The 19,752-nt window shown below is 33.4% G+C and overlaps 1 protein-coding gene across 3 annotated transcripts in view; it reads right to left on the bottom strand.

Moving 5' to 3' along the window:
- Window positions 1-19,752, bottom strand: part of CADM2 (cell adhesion molecule 2) — a 1,075,698-nt gene that overhangs the window by 328,877 nt on the left and 727,069 nt on the right. The window lies entirely within an intron of this gene.

Here is a 19,752-nt window from a genome sequence, read left to right as displayed (position 1 = left end):
AAAAATAGATATGTTATTACTAATAAAGCTTAAAAAGGTAATATTTATGATTACATAATCAACACACTTTAGATGGGTAGAATCTATAATTAAGACAGTGATAATTGGTTATATTTGTTAGTATATGATTAACGTCTGGATAAGAAAGCGTAGGATAGATAGGAGACAGCGTGTAAATCCCAGACACCATAAGGCACTAAATTCCTTTTAAGAACTGTATAGTTTTTCTTTCTATTTGTCCTTCCTAACGCAACTTTAGTTAATTCAATTAAAGAAACACACACACACACACACACACACATATTTTAAATATATTTGGCATTATTTAGCAATTAAAATATAACTCACAAAGTACCCTCCATTCATTGAGTGCTTACTAAATGCCAGCCCCTGAGGTTGAGTGCTTTCCATATATCTTAATAATGACAGCCTCAAGAAGCAAGTTTTGTTATCATTGATTGTGTCACAGATATGAAAACTGGGACTTAGAAAAGTCAAGTTACTTGCTGACTGTGACACAGCTGGAAATAAGCAAATCTGGGATTTGATCTGGGGTGTGTCTGCTTTCCAAATCTGTGATCTAAGAGTGGGATTTAAGGCACTGAGTCCCCCAGTGAACTTCAAATATCAGGTGTACAAAGCCTAATCAAAATTGCATGGTTCATTTCATTTCAGTTATTTGGCACTTGGTTGACCACAAAGCTATAAAACTAGAGAACTCCATTACTTTAAATGGCATTATTCCCATTAAGAAGTAGAAACTTCAATTTATTTATATCTAGTGGCAAACACTATTTGGGGCAGAAGTAAATAAACTTAATAAGGAAATTAGAAGCGTCATACAGGAGAGTTCTTCACTCAAAAGAAGACGTCTAGACATAATGCATAATTAGATATCTCTAAATAGTTTGCTATTGATAGAAAAATAAATTTTGAAATTTTTATAAAAGCTAATGACCTATATATTTTGTGTATTTTGTTTCCCCAAACAGGATCATATACATCACTTTGCAGTCTACTTTACTTCATATCTTCCAGGTTAATGCATGGCCTTCTAATTCACTATTTTAATAACTGCATATTTTTAACATAGTCTATGTGAAACTGTTTGCCTATTAATAAAACTTGGGTCATTTGTAGAATGTGTTTTTTTTCCTGCTACTAACATTATCACAATGCACATCCTATATCACATTCCTAATGTATTGTAGTGTTTTTTTTTTTTCTGTAGGAGAACTTTGCAGGCTGTTTTCATATTTCTATTCAGATGATAAAACACTGACAAAGCTGAAGACATTAAATATTACAGATGGAAAAGTTGGGATTATTCAGAAAGGAAATGCTCAAATATATTGAATGCTCTTAAATAAGAAACCAGAAAAAAAGGGGATAAATAGGCAAAGAAAACTATAGAATCTAGTGTTCGAAATAGATAATACACTGCAAACTCCTGAATCTTTTAAACCAAAAACTGTCTCATTTAACTTGTCTCACTGTTTTTCAATTAAATTTAGCTTTTAGTTTCTTGGTAGATGTTTAATAGATATCAGAATTCTAATCATTAAGAATTATTTCTCTTTTTTTGTGTGTGTTTAAGACTACACAAAGCTGAAATGCATTGTTAGAATATGCAAAATGTTATCTGCCTCAATTTCAAAGAAAATATTTCAATGCATCGATGTATTAATTTATTCATGGGAAGAGAAATTTCGCTTCAAATTTAAATTTATCACTTAAAAACTTTAGTATGAATTCAAAGAAAACTTACCCAAAATGCTTAGAAATATTTGAGACAATAATTTGTATTTAATATGTAAGAGATGCAACCATTATTTCATAAAAATTCAGATTGAATTGGGTAAAAATAAAGCAATATAAATAGAGAAGGCAAATCCTTACATTTCTAGTGGAATAGAGGTGATTAATTGAAAGTTCTCAAACATTGCATGAAGGCAGATGATTGTATTCTTAAATTACTGGGTAGAAACCAACATAGAATAGAAAGGAAAACAAAAGCTCTCTGTCTGTTTCTGTGTGTTCAGGCAGCTAATACTAGACTAGGCTGGTTAATATAATTGGAAAGAGGCCAGGCTACCAGGCTTCTTAGCCCAATTATAATTCTCTGCATATTCAATAAAAGAAGCCAAGATGACAGCAATACTGTCATAAATGTCATGTTCAATACTTGTAAGATTTTCCATTGTCAGCATAGCCCAATTATAAGTCAATTGTAAAGTGCACATTGCACACCACCCAAAAGGGACTGAAAATTATCTTAAAAATGCAATTTTAACGTTCATAGTTAAAATTAAAAGAAAGGAAATAAAGGTACTTTGACCAGAGAAAAGTTTTAGAGATGACATCAACATTTCTTCACATTTATACTAAAAGCAGTAATTTGTAACTATAACATTATAGTTGTTTGTACTATTTCTTCAGAGATGATTATAGTATTAAATTTGTAACGGCTAAAAATTATATGAATGTGAAAACTTGTGCATATAGCTTTTGAAGAAAAGGTGAATATTAATAGAATTATCATAGTTATTTACATATGATTGCTTAATAGTGAATATTAGGCATTATATGAATAAGTAATTGTTACCTCTAAAAACTCTGATACAAATGATCAAAAAGTAAAAATACAATTAGTTGGTTATGTTAACAATTTGCACATTGAATTCATTGATTTTCTATTTAAAAGATATCACTAACAATTTTGTGAAGAATTTTGTGAATCTAAGACAGTGTTTCTCAAAATGAAGTTCAAGAACTATAAATAGGGCATGCGGACATTCTCTGGGGAGATTAGAAAAATTTTACCTACCTCAAAATTGATATAACCTAGTCACATTTTCTTTTAATTCTTGCATCTTATTTTAAGATCTACTGTCATAACAAAATGGTGGCATATTTTATTAGTATCTGTAATGTATAGTGATGAACATACAGAATTTTTGGTTACCTTTAGAAATGCTTTCTGAAAAATTATTTGGCAATAAAACATTTAGTAAACAGCAAAGATATTACTGGTATTTATTCACAAGGAGCTAATGCTACAGCAGTATGGATCTTTACATTTCAAAATTCCTTTATAGTTCAGCCTAGTGTTTTGTATTATTTCTTTGATAACAAATTTATTGGTAAAGCATCATTGTTTCTTTATATGGAAGCCATAAACTTAGAAAGGGTTTAGACTTTCTAAGGAGACAGAAGTTACTGACATCTATGACTTCATATTCAGATATAGTAGATATTTCCCTTGCTCCAAATTTATCTGCAATGAAACAAAAATAAATAAACAAAACTTATTGCCAATGATAATGTAAAATACAAAATTTTAAAATATGAAATAGTTATATATGTGCAAATTATAAAAATAAAAGAGAATACACAATCACTGCTTTCTAGAAGAAATACAATGAAACTAAGAGATCCAAAATATTTCAAAACTGATCTCCAGAGAGGATAAATTTCTTTTTCTAGGTCACAAAACCATTCACAATTTTACAACCCACACACATATATGTTAAAATCTGCTACATGAAAATGCGATCATTAGATATAGCATAACAATGTAGTGCTAACCAATGTCAGATGAGTCTGATATTTTTTTTTTTTACAAAGAAGGATATCATGCTGATTTGAAAAGGGTAAGTAGTAGAACTTTTATCAGATATTTTATCAGTTATTATAGTTTTTTAAGACAAGGAAATTAATTGCACAACCACCTACATTTACCCTTTTTCTCATTTTTCTCATACCATCCAACACAAAGCTAAACACATTATTTCCCTAATCACTTGAGGCTTATTTAAAATAACATCTTTCTTAGCTAACAACTAACATGGTTTCAACATCAGAATTTTCCTGTAAAGCTCATTAAAATTTGAAGAATTGAAAACATGTGACAGAATCTAATTTCATTCACAAATTTTCCTTTCTCAACCACACAAATTTTACAGTGGGAAACAAGTATGAAAAATGATGCCTGAGAAAGAAATGTTTGTTGAAGAAGTTATACTTCAAAGTAACCAAATATTTGATGGGTGGAAACTTCTCTTTATAAAATACAACAGTCACTGAATAAGGAGGAAATAATGGAACTTGAAGACCACCATTCTGTAGTTCCTAACAAGTCCTCTTACCTAGTCAGCTACTATCATGCTCTCATCATTTAAAGGGAGACTATTACACTTATATATACCTTTCCCACAGAAGGACAGAATACCATTTGAGAAGTATTGTTTTGTTTTGTTTTATTTTGTTTTGTTTTTGTGGAAAATAATTAAATTTGGGTGGGATTATGCTTCTACATTGAATTTCCAATGTTCAGTAAAAGCAGGAGACAAAAAAAACACATCAAATCAATGCAGTTAGTCAAATCTTGTATATGGGGAACCACACACAGACAATTTTGGCATTTGGCTTTTTTAGCAAATAGATTTCAATGGACCAAAAAAAAAAAAAAAAAAAAAAAAAAGGAAAAGGAAACTAAGGGACATACTAAAACAATTGCCATGTGCAAACTACTTTGGATCTGACCTGAGCACTGAATATTTGATGACATTAAGGAATTGTATTAATATTTAGGTGGGATAATATTATTTGACTCTTCTTTTAAGTCATTATATTTTTATAGAAGTAAATATCTATAAAAGGATGATCTATTGCCGGGGATTCTTTTCAAAGTAATCTTGGAATGTGTGTTCCTTATTATATTTACTCTTTAGTTTTGTATATAATTGAAATTTCTGATAATAAAAAAATCTTTAAAAATTTTTAAATATTCAATTATGAGGGACCTGGGTAACTCAGTCGGTTGAGCATCTGACTTCAGCTCAGGTCATGATCTCACAGTCTGTGGGTTCGAGCTCCGCATCAGGCTCTGTGCTGACAGCTAGCTCAGAGCCTGGAGCCTGTCTTCAGATTCTGTGTCTCCTCTCTCTCTGCCCCTCCCTCGCTCACTCTCTGTCTCTATCTCTAAATAAAATAAAGGCATAAAAAACAACTTAAAAATATTCAATTAAACATCTAGGCTTATTTGTGTTTTAAATATTACCTTTTTTCTACATGACTTTTATTTTAATACCATTAAATATAACGTGTATATTAAACAGTAAGGTATTGACTATATATTGTTTTTTATATTAAATGTGGTCATTTGTCATGTGAGTAAATTATTTATGTTTTGTATAAGGATAACAGGCACCATTGAAATACTTTTGGTTTATGAAATTTAGTCTTTAAAATGTAGGATACATAAATTTCCTCTATGAACTATTTGACTTTTGAATTAATTGTATGTATGAAAATAACTGTTATTTTGTATTAAGAATTTTTTTCACTCTGTGTCCATGCTTCTAGCACTGATAGTTTACATATAAAATATTTACACTACCTTATTCTATATTTATTTCTTTTGCTCTCAAGAATCTCTTTAAACTTCATGAGTCACTACCAATTTATAAATCTCTTTTTCTTATGCTATATTCCATGCTTCCTTGTAGGCTTATGACTTTCACTGTGATAGGAACAGGGATACATTTCCAAGGGTTTGTAAAAAATTGGACTCAAACTCATGCCTCTAGAAGAGACTATAAAATAAATGCAAACCCTTAGATGTATCAGTCATATATTATTATGAAAGCTTTGAGGCACTACCAGAATAAAAGGTCTCAATAAATAAAGTACATGGCTATCCTTTGAAGTTAAATCTTATGTCTATGTTACTAAACCATGAAGCTATTTTATATTATTATGGATCTATAACTGGACTAAGATACAGTGTTGGACTAAGATACAGTTCCCCAGATCCTCAGTAGCTAATTTTAATGGATAAACTTAGTATACATCCTTTAGATGGTTCATTAGCATGGACACTGTTAGGGGCGTCTGGGTGGCTCAGTTGGTTAAGCCTCCGGCTTTGGCTCAGGTCATGATCTAATGGTTCGTGAGTTTGAACCCAGAGTGGGGCTCTGTGCTGACAGCTAGCTCAGAGCCTGCAGCCTGCTTTGATTCTGTATCTCCCTCTCTCTCTGACCCTCCCCTGCTCACGCTGTCTCTCTCTGTCTCTCAAAAATAAATAGAAAAGATAAATATTTTTAAAAAATGGACACTGTTAGAGTTAAGAAGTATTTTATAAAGAAATATTTAGAAAACTAATTCCAAACATCAGTGATTTTGATCATATTTTCTATTTTCTAGATATCATATTTATATTTTCAGCTTTTTCTACTAAATTATTTTAATTAGAATTTTTTATTCAATAATTCAACTTAAAATATATTATATTTTACTAATTTAAACATATGCAAAGTAAATTATTATTTTGTGTCTATAAATACTAATGGCAAAATTGTAAAGCAACTATATATGCTTCTTTGAATACTTTCTGAGCCACCAAAATTCTCGTTGTCATAAATAACCATTAATAATATGACATTTACATTCACATTCTAAGGCTAAAGGTGATATGAAAAAGTTATATGACAAATGTTTATTGTGCATATGCATTATCTGTGTAGGTGTGTACATAGAATACAATATTGTATAATAATTTTGGGTAATCATATGCACATATAACAGTTAATTCAGTTCATATTATGCCATTCATAATTATTTTATTTTTATCTAGGAAGAATCATTGCTGGACTCTGTTAATGTTAAGAATGGTTTTCAGTTAGAGAACTAAAGTGTCTTCTAGTCAGCCCATTTATTGACTTACAAAAGTTTTGCAATTATTATAATGGATGACTGGTGTTCATTGATGTAAAAGAAGTGAATCAGTACAACCTGGGGCTTATACTGAGGACAGCAGTTTCCGGCTTCAGTTTAAGACAGCGGTGAAAAGAGATGGGGTCAAGGAGCAGAAGCAGAAAATATATTTGACAAAAAATAAGACATCTTTTGAGAAGATGTATAAAGAGAGAGAAATGTGAAACCAGAACCATGTGATGATATATCTATAGGATTCCAGCAGATAGTTATGAAGTGGACATAGATTCTCAGTCCCCCAACTCTTAATTGCTAGATAAGGGGTTACTTCTGGAAAAGCTGTGTAAATGGGAAATGCGGTTAGAAATAATTAAGGGAATCTATCTCATCTGCTTCAGCAAGTTTAGGTAACTTGTTGAATTCCGAGGGGATCCAAAGGCGATCATTTTAGTGTGACTGGCAAAGCCAAGCTTCTCCACGCACGAGCATATGATCAAGAAATACTCGGTTTTGTCCTCTACTGGATCAGCCCAATGAGGAGCTCCAGCAAGGTGAAAAGTGACTTGCAGAATATTGTGCACAGCCACCGCTGCTTCTCTGATCTCATCCTGAGTTATACTTCAGGAAGGGTCATGATTCCCTAAAACTAAGTCATCCACAGTAAGAGCTCAGGCCCAGGATACACACACTTAACATATATTCAATATTTAAGACATGCTAATTTAAGCAGTGCATAGTTGCCTATTTACAGTAGTACATCTTTCCATAAACCAAATGGAGAGAATATGATCACTTAGAAATCTCATTTTCAAATTCTTTAGACTTGATCTCCAGTAGTTTTCACTATAATTTAATATAATCAAGTCTTTCTGACACATAGGTGCTATTTTAATTACAGTCTTAATAAGGATAGGAAATTAATCACATTATTGAATCAAATGTAAGTAGGTGGATGAATACTGGGCTGTTAACATTCTACTGCAGTGGGTCTTATGGAGAACCTCAGTGTCATCTTCTTTTTCTATGGTCCTCTGGCTTTATCTTCCATTTAATGCTTATTTTATATTGATATAGTCAGTGATTTTTGTATAACTTATTTTCCAGAAAATTTTTGTTACCTGCTATGTAACACTCTGGGTCAATAAATTTACTTTTTTTCCTTGATTGATACAGTAATGTTAATCATAACATGAATTATAGGATTTATATTGTTGTTTGGGAGATATTATTAACTTTTAATGTAAGGCATGAAAGCAAATGATGAACAACTGCGGATGTGTTATTACTACGTCTCAATTTGAAATCCACAGTCTTTTGTGGATTTCTCAGAGATATGGTCTCAGACATTTCTAAGTTATGATAAAGGTCTCACAATTCTATTGTAAGGCAAACACAAAAAGTAAATTAAATGCACATTAAGTGGCCCACCTCAAGGGCATTAGATATTTTTTAAATGCATTTTTAAAGTTATTTTAGAAGTCTTATATAAATGAATTTTAAAAAACAACATGACATATTTCTGCATCAAGGATAGTCTTAAACATGGATAGCAATTGAAAAATGAAAAAGATAAATATGGTGTGGACTATACATATTTTCTGTTCTCTGAATGGAATATTATAACTAACATTATTTAAATATTTGGAAGAAAGGAACTTCCAAATATAGTCTATCTCAATCAGTAAAATGTCAATAAGTAACCTTAATCCAGTCTGAGAACTTTTCCTGTCATACTTCCTGACTGTCATTATCAAGGAACTGGTCCCTCTCATCTATGGAACAATAATACAACTGACCAAGAAAGAAGATGTTCTTGTCATGATGCTATTTTTCATAAATTCACAAACTATGTTTAAAACAATTTTTAGTGTTTAATTTATTTTTGAGAGAGACAGAGACAGAGTTTGAGTAGGGGAGAGGTTGAGAAAAAGGGAGACACAGAATCTGAAGCAGGCTTCCAGGCTCTGAGCTGTCAGTACAGACCCTGATGCAGGGCAGAACCCATGAACTCTGAGATCATGACCTGAGTGGAAGCTGGACACTTCACCCACTGAGCCACCCAGGCATCCCTTTCACAAATTATTTTATATGTCCATATTAATAAACACATTGAGAAGTCCCAACATTGTACAAGAAAATATATTTTATAGAAAAAGTAAATTCAGTTCTCAGGATTTTAAACAGACAAACTCTAAGTAGATTGATTCAGGTTGTTTGCATTTGAATCTACAGTTAAACCTGAACTCCCACCTGGGGTGATTTCAGAGAATCAGAGAATCCGAGTTAGAAGGGACCATTAAAGGTTATCTGGTCTGACCTACTTCCCAGTGCTGATTATCAAATACTGTGTACTCTAAACACAGGGAAGGATAGCTATTCCTATTTGGCAACATAAGCTACAACTGTCCATTAATTTTAAGACTCTAAAGCATTACTTAGAAACTCAAATGAGCAAATTGCAGTTAAGTGTTGTGATTCATTCTCCGAAACTAGTTCTGAACATGAGTCACTCCCCTGTGCCAGTTGAAAGCCAATAGAAGACCCCTAACAGGATGCTTTTTCTAAAGTGTAACCAGTATTAAACTTCCCATACTATTTCAAATCGGGTAATAATTTTAAAGTTATAGTCCTTAATAAAAACTGGAAGCAATTTAAGACATATCCATTGTTCCATTGAAGAGATGCAGTTTGTCAGTAATTCAAGTGGAGATAATCTAACAGTCATTTATTGAGCATGCACCATAATTTACAGGGATGATGTTGCTCTGGAACAAAGAATGTAATTACTACAAGATCCCCATCCTCAGAGACCTTATCTTCTAGAAAAGGAAACAAATGTGTAATTTGTTTTGAACAGTAATTCAGAAGAAGTGGAAGTGTAAAACTAGGTTAGGGATTAAGTTTTAGAAAAATTAATTCACCAGCTAAACAAAACTGGTTGGAAATCTGGAACAGGAGGGGAGGGAGGCCCTTCTAGGCAGCAGCACCAGTACATTGGTATGGAGGAAAGAAGGATCGTGGCATTGAAGGAAGGTGAGCTTTGAGCTTGCTCTGCTCTGGAGCTGGGTTAGAAAATGTGCGTTCTGTTGGTGTAGTCTATCCGCTTGTATTTATAATCTATGTGAACTGCTTTACATTATGCTTACTCCACGTTTCCTTCCAGTAGACTCAATGATGGATGGCTTGAGGAAGAGATGGGCATCGGATGCCATTTCTGAAGAGATTAACTTGTGAGACAGCTCAGCTAACACACTTTTCAGGCTACATAGAACACTTAACATTTAAAGAAGTGTTCTATGTGGACACTTACAGTGAACATCGAAGCTGGCAACACAGCTATGACGACTCCTCCTTAGAACCTCATAAAACCTCCTCTTCAAAGAGATTTATGAATAATGTGAACTAAATAATTCATGGGATTGCAGATGCCAGTCCAAATAGCCTCTTCTTTTTTCAAGGTTTCAGTTTGTAGAACTGTGATCAAAAGCCTTCATCAGTCATGATAGTTGCATTTGTCCTCACTCCAAACAAACCATATTTGCATGTGAATGTTTTTCATTGAAATGAGATATATAATATGCCAGCCAAGGCCCAACTAAAAGGCATTTTATGCCATTTAAATTCAGTCAAATTAAAGGCTGAATGCAACCTAAAAGGTCTACTCTCAGAACAGTAATTTGACACATCATAAATAAGAACCATTTTTTGTTAGCATAGGTTCAGCACTTGTCAGAAAATTGTACACAGCCATATTAACAAAGTGCCGCCTCTTGGGAAGAAATAAACTATAAGAAAAGCCTTGTATGTAAAGCAGCAAAACACACAAAGAGTGTAATATACTGTCACTGGTTCAAAGTTGACATTTTTCACTGACATTTACAGAAGAGGAAAGATAACATTTTAACCTACTTGAATGCCAAAAGATTTGTCAAAAATAACTTTTCTGGTTCAAATTTAAACTAAAAATTATATTTAGGAACAGGTGAAAATATTGATTGCCATTTAATTCAGAACAAGTGGCTTTAACTCATCAGCTTAATTCTTGGTCTTGGATAATGAGAACTAGAGTCATTGGTGAAAGTATAAACTAAAAAGCCAAAATTGAGTTGAAAAGTACCAAATGTTTGGAACTGTTACAATACTCTTTTAAGGACCTGAATGATGTGGAGACCTAATTTTTACTGAAGATTATTAACAGATGTTATAACTAATTTTCTAGTTCTCATTGAAAGAAAATATCACTGAGGTACACATATTGAGAGGTTTTTACATAAAAATTGATAATTCTATGAGACCAAAGGCTAGAATCCAAAGGCTAGAAAGAGCTGTCATAGAATAATACACAAGAATTCTCATAATTTAAACTGCCCCACACATTCAACCTTAACTTTTTTTAATTCCTCAATAGGCAACCTGTGTATATGTTGAACACTGTCTATTCAATCTGCTTCTGAAAACATTAAGTTCACTGCCATTTGTGTCCTCCATAACATTAAAAAAGTTAAAGATTGTACTTTTACATTGAATTGTCATCATTATGGCTGTAAGAATTAACTTTATTTATTTTTGTATCTATATCTTTATATGTACTAGTAGGATTTGAGATGTTTATAGATAGAGAATGTATGACATCCCAGGTACTATATAGGAAAATTTCTAGACATCAGATATCAGCACACAAATTCCGTTCACATCTTCAAATCAAATATCTGAAATTCTAAAAGCAGGAAATAACTATAATCTCATCCTCCTGCTCTACCAAAGAGTAATAAGAGCCCTAAATTTTAGGAAAGTGTTTTCCCAAGTCCTCTTTTTGTAAAATATACAGCTTTCCAAAATACCCATCATATGTGATTATGGTGATTTTTTTATGATATATCTCACATGGGTGGGGAGTGTTGGCAAGTAAAAGGAAAATCTGGATTACTGATATTTTAACTTTAATTCTTTTTAGTGCATCCAGTTTTGAAAAATTAAAACAAGAATGAAGCAAAACATATTCTTTAAAAGGCAAATCATACTGATAAATGGTTTTAAAAATGCTAAGGTAAAGAATTTGTTTTTGCTTGGAAAATAATGTAAGGAAAGTATAGATGTTTGGGTGTTTGCAGGAGATAAAAATGAGTTTTTATATGACTATGTAATGTTAAATTCATGTACACAATCTCAAAATGTGGCTTTCTGTTTCTGGGTATATGAACTTTACAGTGTATACATGATTCTTCAGTTTAAAACAAAGCAGTTAGCTAAGAAATATATTAAATAACAAAGTAATACAGGTATATAATAAGAATAATGACTTTTGGGGCAACTGGGTGGCTCAGTTGGTTGAGCACCTGACTTCGGCTCAGGTCATGATCTCATGGTTTGTGGGTTCGAGCCCCATGTCGAGCTCTGTGCAGACAGCTCAGAGCCTGGAGCCTGTTTCAGATTCTGTGTCTCCCTTTCTCTCTGCCCCTCCCCCACTCGTGCTCTGTTTCTCTCAGTATCAATAATAAATAAACATAAAAATTAAAAAAAAGAATAATGACTTTTACCTTCATGGAAATATTTTAACTATATCAACTATACTTTTCAGTGCTTATTTTACAATAAAACTACATAATGACATAGTCTTCCTTTGGGGGGATGGCACTCTATAGAAGAAAATATATAAAATCTAAGACCCTTCACTGAACGCATCAGTTCTAAATCACAGCTACAGAGATCTAGCAACTCCACAGTCTTTAAATGACTATTTTGTCATTTTACAGGTAAATATTTGGTTTGTTAACCAACTTACCAAATAATATAGTAATTAAATACTAATATAAAGTATGTAAAATATAACTTAAATTTGTAAATTATATCAAATGTAAAATATACCTATACTTATACAAATATACATTTAAATATATATACATAATTAGAGCTGTGACATTCTATTGGATATGACAATTATTTAAACTACTTTTATTTTGTCCTGGTTTATCAAATAATAAATAATAAATAAAACAATAAGCAAGTTTTTTTGCCATGACCTAGATTTTCTTCTTTCCCTCTACCAACTTGTGAATTGCTTATTCAGATATTTAGAAGTGTATATATTTTTCATATTTCAGTAATAGATGTCATCAATTCTGAAGCCAATGCATTCATATGTAAATAATCATCATAAACAAGTCATTACAGAGAAAATATCTAATATGCTAGGGAAATTAGGACAATTCTGATGCAAAGGTACTGCCTTTATAGGAAAACAAGAAGGCATGGCTTGTGGCAGAAAAACACAATATATCAGTGGGAATGTGAATGCTAATGAGAGAAAGCCAAGGGATGGAGATACAGCAATGTATATTGCAAGCAGACACTGATGAGGGCAGATGTAGAAAAATGATTATCAACTTTAGACCCCTAGAGCAACATGAAGGAAATCACATCCTTGTGTTCTGGGAAATAAAACAGGCAACTTGGATAGAAATAAAGAGAGGCTTTAATTATCTAAAAGTAAATTGGGAGCAACCCATGATAATACCGAAGTGGGGTTATTATAGAATACAATGTAGAGTTAATTCAGAAATCAGTTTGTTCAAAAACATCAACAGCTGGGTTTAATAATAGACACAATGAATCAGAAATGAATAAAACCTTGAGATGGAAGATTATCTGAGCAACTCTAATCATATTATTAGATCTACTAAGGAAAATAAAATGACAAAGAATCCATAAAAGGACCTTATTTGTGTGACTATAATTCTAAGCAACATTTTTTAAGACAAATCTGAGGTCACACTAGTAGCAAGTATACATATTTCTTGGATACTATTTCTAGGTTTTTATGACCCAATGAACAAATTATATGAGAAGTGATTCACTATAAATAATAAAAGATAAAATCTGAAGGGGAAATCCATATGTAAAGACAATAAATTTTTCAGAGTTAAATTAGACTCCAATTTTTCTTAGGCTTTTTAAAAGTGAATTTGAGGGGTTAGATATCAAATTTTTCATACTGTTGAATATTTAATGAACCAGGCTCACAAATGGCAGGAGGTTCTGTAGAACAAAATCTCGTTAAATATCTCAACATGTGGAGTTTAAGAGGACACAAAATGAAGGCCCCAAGGAGCCAATAATCAGAGGTGACTCCTTGTACATATAAACAAACTTAAGAATCCCCATGGAAAGAATGGAAATGCAAGAATTAAGTCTTTGAAAGATGATCAATTTTTTAAAATAAAATTGCCTATTCAGTGTCTTATGTCATGTTCACGGAGCATGTTTACTTAATAGAAGCATTTAGCATCAGGTTTAGAACACCAGCCCTCATCACATACTGATGTGAGCTTGAAGAAGATGTGCCGTGTATCTGTGCCTCAAATTTTTCATCACTGATATGGGATGAGATTACCAGTACCTGATTCATAGATTTATAATACAAATGTAAATAAATGAATCCATATACAGCGCTCAGAGCACAGTCTGGCACCTGGTAAAGGCATGGAAACTATGCTGTTTTTATTGTAGTCTTTATGACCTCATATGTATCCTTGCTATTCCTTTATTGGAAGCTTTGTATTTTCTGTTCACTATCAGGAACTCATTCCCTCATATAGAACTCTGCGTCTGATAGGCGTGTAGGAAGTTCCTGAATAAATAGAGATAGAATACCTGTTATGGATAAGTACTGCACTTAAGTCTGAGGAAACAAAAGATAAAAATAACAGGATCTTTGCCAATTTTTGACTTTATGATGATGTTGCTCTTTTGTATGTCCCTTGTCCATTGTATCTGATTGAAGAATGATCAAACACAGTTAGCACATCTACATACTCTAAACAAATATATATATAGTTGAAGTACCTTTCCAATTTATCTAATACTGAGTTGTTTTGTTCTACAGGAAAAAAATTCCCCAAGTATAAAGTAAGTAAGGGACCAGTGATGCAAACTTTAAATTTGCTATTAGAGAAGAAAAGGAAGAAGACTAGTGTAAATATATCACATAACAGCCATATAAATTGATGTTATATTAGACATATTTAAAGTCATTTGTTTCCCATCCCACTCTACCTCTCATCTGGAGAAAAGAAAAGGATACTCCTCCCCAAAAGAAACCTCTGCCCTACTCATATTTTTATTGATATATATCAATATATCCATCAATCATTTTCTCCTTTGCCATCCTTGATATATAATATGAGTGCCCTGCGTTAAAAATGATCATCCAGATTCTCTTGGAAATATGTATTTGAATAAGTAGGAGATTGTGAATAGGGAGCCAAAACTGAAACATCTTACATAGGACAGCTGAAGCCAAACTAGAAAGAGAATGGAAAATGGACGAGAAAAGGGATGATAAAGTTCCTTAGGATGTGCCTTGTGTTCTTCCTTTCAGGGACATAATTAGAAATTATGTAGTAGTAATCAGGACTGCTTCCTAGATTTCCATTCTGTAAGCCAACTTGGAAAGAGCAACATGAGTGAGCCTCGATGTCTTGCAGCTAAAATATCCTAAAAAGATAAACCATGTGTATGTGTATATATATGTGTGTATATATATATATGTATATGTGTGTGTATATATGTATATGTATATATATGTGTGTGTATATATGTATATATATGTGTGGGGGTGTGTGGGGGGGTGTGTATGCCAGGATACATTTAAAATGTAAGGGACGAAGACACCCACTATACACAAGTGATTACAGACTCTTATATAATACTGACTTATCTAAGGCACAGTTGGATGAGTGGACCTTCTTGGATTTAGGCTTAGTTAAAAACAAGTTGACTTATTATATATATATATATATATATATATATATTTTAAAAGACTAATCAAAGATCCTACGTTAATTATTCTAGACAGGACTAGCAAGTGAACAGTGTTTACAAAGCAGACATAGAAGGTGTCCAGGAAACCTTTCACTGAATTTTGAATGAGAATGTTCTTGCTACCCTGCATGGCATGAGACTGCACTAAGGTGAGAGATGGGATTCTGGATTGCCCATGTTCTGCTGAATGTGAACAGGAAAAGATTTTGAAAAACCTTTGGGTCTTACAAAGTTTATATCTTATTACTCAGTTTTTCTTTTCAACCATATAAATCCTTATCTCTTTTTTCAATCAGCTCTTTCTCTTCACTGTCTAGGCCCCTTGTAGATTTTCTGTGTAACTGGGCAGTAAAACATCTCAGGAACTGAGGATCAGGAATTATGAGTCAGAATTCTCAAACTCTCCTTTCTCTTTCATATTGCTCCTTAAGTAGGAGTCTGACTTACCTGCAGATATGCTCCTTTGCCCCATTTGAAAACAAGATAAACTTTGATAAGTCATTTTCCCTTGTTTTGGTAAAGTATTTTCCTAGCATGGTGAGATTTTAGACATTCTGTTATATATACTAGATGTGTAATAGTAATCTTTTATCTCTGCGCAGTGGAACACTAACCTCATTAAAAGAATATTAATCATCAAGGAGCAGAATGGAGAAAAGGCTAGAATAGGTAGAGAAATCCAGAATTTTTACTTGCAGCTAATTCTGTAAATCATCTGAAAAACATTTAGCACTTTGGGATTTGAGGAAAAAGCTCCCTGACAAAGTTTCTTGTCTCCTCCCTTTTGTCTTTTTATTGACTTTTTTGGCAACAGAAAAGGAAGGGTAAGATTAGTAATAGTAAGTAACATCTCTCTAGCCCAAAATTTGAGTCAGAGGTATCAATATAAAGACAATGTATTTTGTCTTAAAAACAGGTTGTGTGTGTGTGTGTGTGCGTGCACATTTATATGTGTGTGTATTGCCATTAAAAAGATCTGGGGACAATGCAAATCTAGTAGCAATGAGCATCCCAGTACTGTAATTGAGGTTTCTAAATACATTTCCATGAAAAGAAAACAAGATTTATTGAATAAACAGATAAACAGTTTTTAGGGGACAAAAAAATGTATGGTCCAGAAAGCTAGAAAACCATAAAAGTCTGCTCATTTTATGTCAAAAGAATTGAAGAGGCAGTCATTAGTCAAATATGGGACTATCTGAATAATTACTCCAGTGGATGAAGACACATCAAATATGCTGAAATTTATAAACACATTGATCCTCAAAACAAAGAAGCAAAAACATAAGCAAACAAACTTCTTTGTTCACCTTTGGAAGATGCCAGGATCTAACTAGTTATTTTTAAGACTGTCAAAAACAAATAGAAAAGAATCAAGCATTTGTCCTATTGTTTGTGTATGAACAGTGCCTCAGGGATACCAATCAATGGTGAAATTAATTTTCTCTTTATAGAAATGTGTAAGCTCTATTTAAGCTCATGGATAAAGAGGAAGTGATAGAATTAGAATATCACAGTTTGCTTCAAAAACAAACAAAAGTCTAGATATTGGAAAGAAGAAACCTGATTGACCATAAGACTATAATTGTGTATGGGGATCTGTGTTTGATACTTTATCAGCAACTTTTTAAAAAAAATTTTTAATGTTTTATTTATCCTTGATACAAAGAGAGATAAGAGCATGAGAGGGGAAGGGGCAGAAAGAGAAGGAGACACGGAACTGGAAGCAGGCTCCAGGCTCTGAGCTAGCGGTCAGCACAGAGCCTGACGCGGGGCTCGAACCCATGAAAGTGAGATCTGACCTGAGCCGAAGTCGGAGGCTCAACCAACTGAGCCACCCAGGTGCCCCTATCAGCAACTTTTTTAACCTTTTAGCTGTGGACCAGATAAAAGTAAAGTGAGGGGTATCTGGGTGGCTCAGTAGGTTAAACAACCAACTCTTTATTTTAGCTCAGGTCATGATCTTCTGGTTCGTGAGTTCAAGCCCAGCATTGAGCCCTTCATATTCTCTCTCTTTCTCTCTCTGTCTCTAAATAAACTTTTAAAAAATTATAAGCTTTTAAAGAATAAAGAATGTATGATATCAATAGGACGAACAAAACAGCTTAATAGAAGAAGCCAGCAGTAGAAGAATGAGGAAAGCGAGGGGGAAAGGCATAAAGGAACTGTGTAGAGAGTCAATGGGCTGCCTTCCTGACTGTAAGCCAGAGTTGTTAGCAGGTTTGGCCTGGGGGTTCTAGGTAGATGGGAGAAAAACAACAAAAATATAAAGTAAACACTGCCTGTCAGGCTGGAGATGAATTTCAAGAATAAAAATATATTTGCTAAAGTTGCTGGCAGTGCACCTCATGCTATATAAAGCAAAGTAACCTTTGGCCAAGATTTTCTCCCAACAGCACCTACACCAAATGAGAAATTGAAAGGATATATATACATATAGCCAGAAATGTGTATCTAGTCTTATACAAAAAAAACCAATTCATACAGATGAAAGGGCGTTGAGTGGTTGGAATAATATACACAGAAAAATAAATAAATAAATGAAAGTAGAGGGCACTTCTAGCCAAGGCTTCCTTATGGGTCCTGGTAGAATTCTCCAGTTTAGGACCTGATTTGCAGAGCTTTTAGGAAAAATGACTGGAAAATCCATGAATATGTGAAGTTTATATAATGATGGCACAAAATGGAATGCTATATATATATCTGAGTAAAGTGGCTTAAAAACACAGCTGAAAAGTTTTTGACACTCTTTCCATCAAGAGGTGAATCTATGCCCAAAATCTTTGAATCTGAACAAACGCCTTTTGCCTGATGGAGGACAGCAAAGGAGATGTCACCCACGTGAATTCAGAGGCTACAAAGGTCATGCATTTTCCATCCTAGTGTCTAGGAAATTTGATCTTGGAAGCCTGAGGCTTCACATGAGTCTGACTGTCCTAGATACATATGTGACTGAGGCCACAGGCCTCTGACCAGACATGTCAGTTGCGAGTGAAATTCCTTAGGTCCCATAGATCATCTCCTCTACAGCTGAATATCAGTGACTGATGTCCATTGATGTCATAAAAAGCAGAATTTCCCAGTAGTGACCTGTCCAAATTCTTGATCCTCAAAATCATGAACTGTAATAAAATGGCTACTGCTTTATTTTTTTAATTTATTTATTTATTTTTGAGAGAGAGAGCAAGACAGCAAGAGCGAGAGCGAGAGTGAGAGAGTGAGAGAGAGAGAGAGAGAGAGAGAGAGAGAGAGAGAGAGAGAGAGAGAGATCGAGAGAGAGAGAGAACAGGGAAAGGACAGGGAGAGATAAGGAGAGAGAATCCCAAGGAGGCTCCATGCCATCAGCACAGAGTCCCATGCAGGGCTCAGTCCCACGACTTACAAGATCACGTACCCAGCCGAAATCAAGAATTAGATGTTGAACCAACAGAGCCACCCAGGAGCACCATAATGGCTGCTGCTTTAAACCATGGAGGTTAAACCATGGATAGGTAGGCCAGGGGAATCACAAGATATGATCAGTGAGAATGAGGAGTCAAATACATCTACAGTTGACCTTACTTTAAGTTGTAAAATTCAGTAAAATGAATCAGTAAAAAAGCAACACAAAAGCATAAATGATTGGGTAGATGCAGCCCTCCAGAGCCTCCCTAGTTCCTCAGCAAAGAGCACATATTAGGTTTGGTGACTATTGCAGAACAGAAGATCCAAAAAAATAACTATATTCCTGTTTTTCCTCTTATATAAGTTTTAAATATGATATTTAAGCTATACAAAATTACATACACATACATCAGTTATAAATAATTATTTAAAGAACAAGAGGAATAAACCAGCACCAAGAAATAGAACATAACCAATAATCTGTATCTATCCAAATGTTTCTATTTTATATCCTAATCTCCCTGCCTTTCACACCATTAGGGAAGGGGGTAGGCCATGCTGATATCTACCAACTGCCATGAAAACAAGTAATAGCTACACTACACCAAGAATTACACTGCTTGTAATATCCACTAAAGAAGGAAAGAAACACAACAAAAGCATAATTATTTTCTCTTAATCTTCATTCATTGTTTCTGCATGGTATCTTACAAATATTCAAAAACAGAACATTTGTTTTACTGTTACTAAGATCTTAAGCATACATCCAATTACAATTGCATGGAATTGGATTATTTTAATTATACTGCTAATCTACCTTAGCTTGGATAA

Source organism: Suricata suricatta, chromosome 5 (genome assembly GCF_006229205.1).
Source record: "Suricata suricatta isolate VVHF042 chromosome 5, meerkat_22Aug2017_6uvM2_HiC, whole genome shotgun sequence".
Classification (NCBI taxonomy): Eukaryota; Metazoa; Chordata; class Mammalia; order Carnivora; family Herpestidae; genus Suricata; species Suricata suricatta.
Note: the sequence above shows the minus strand (reverse complement) of the source record. Positions and strands in the feature narration are given on the sequence as shown.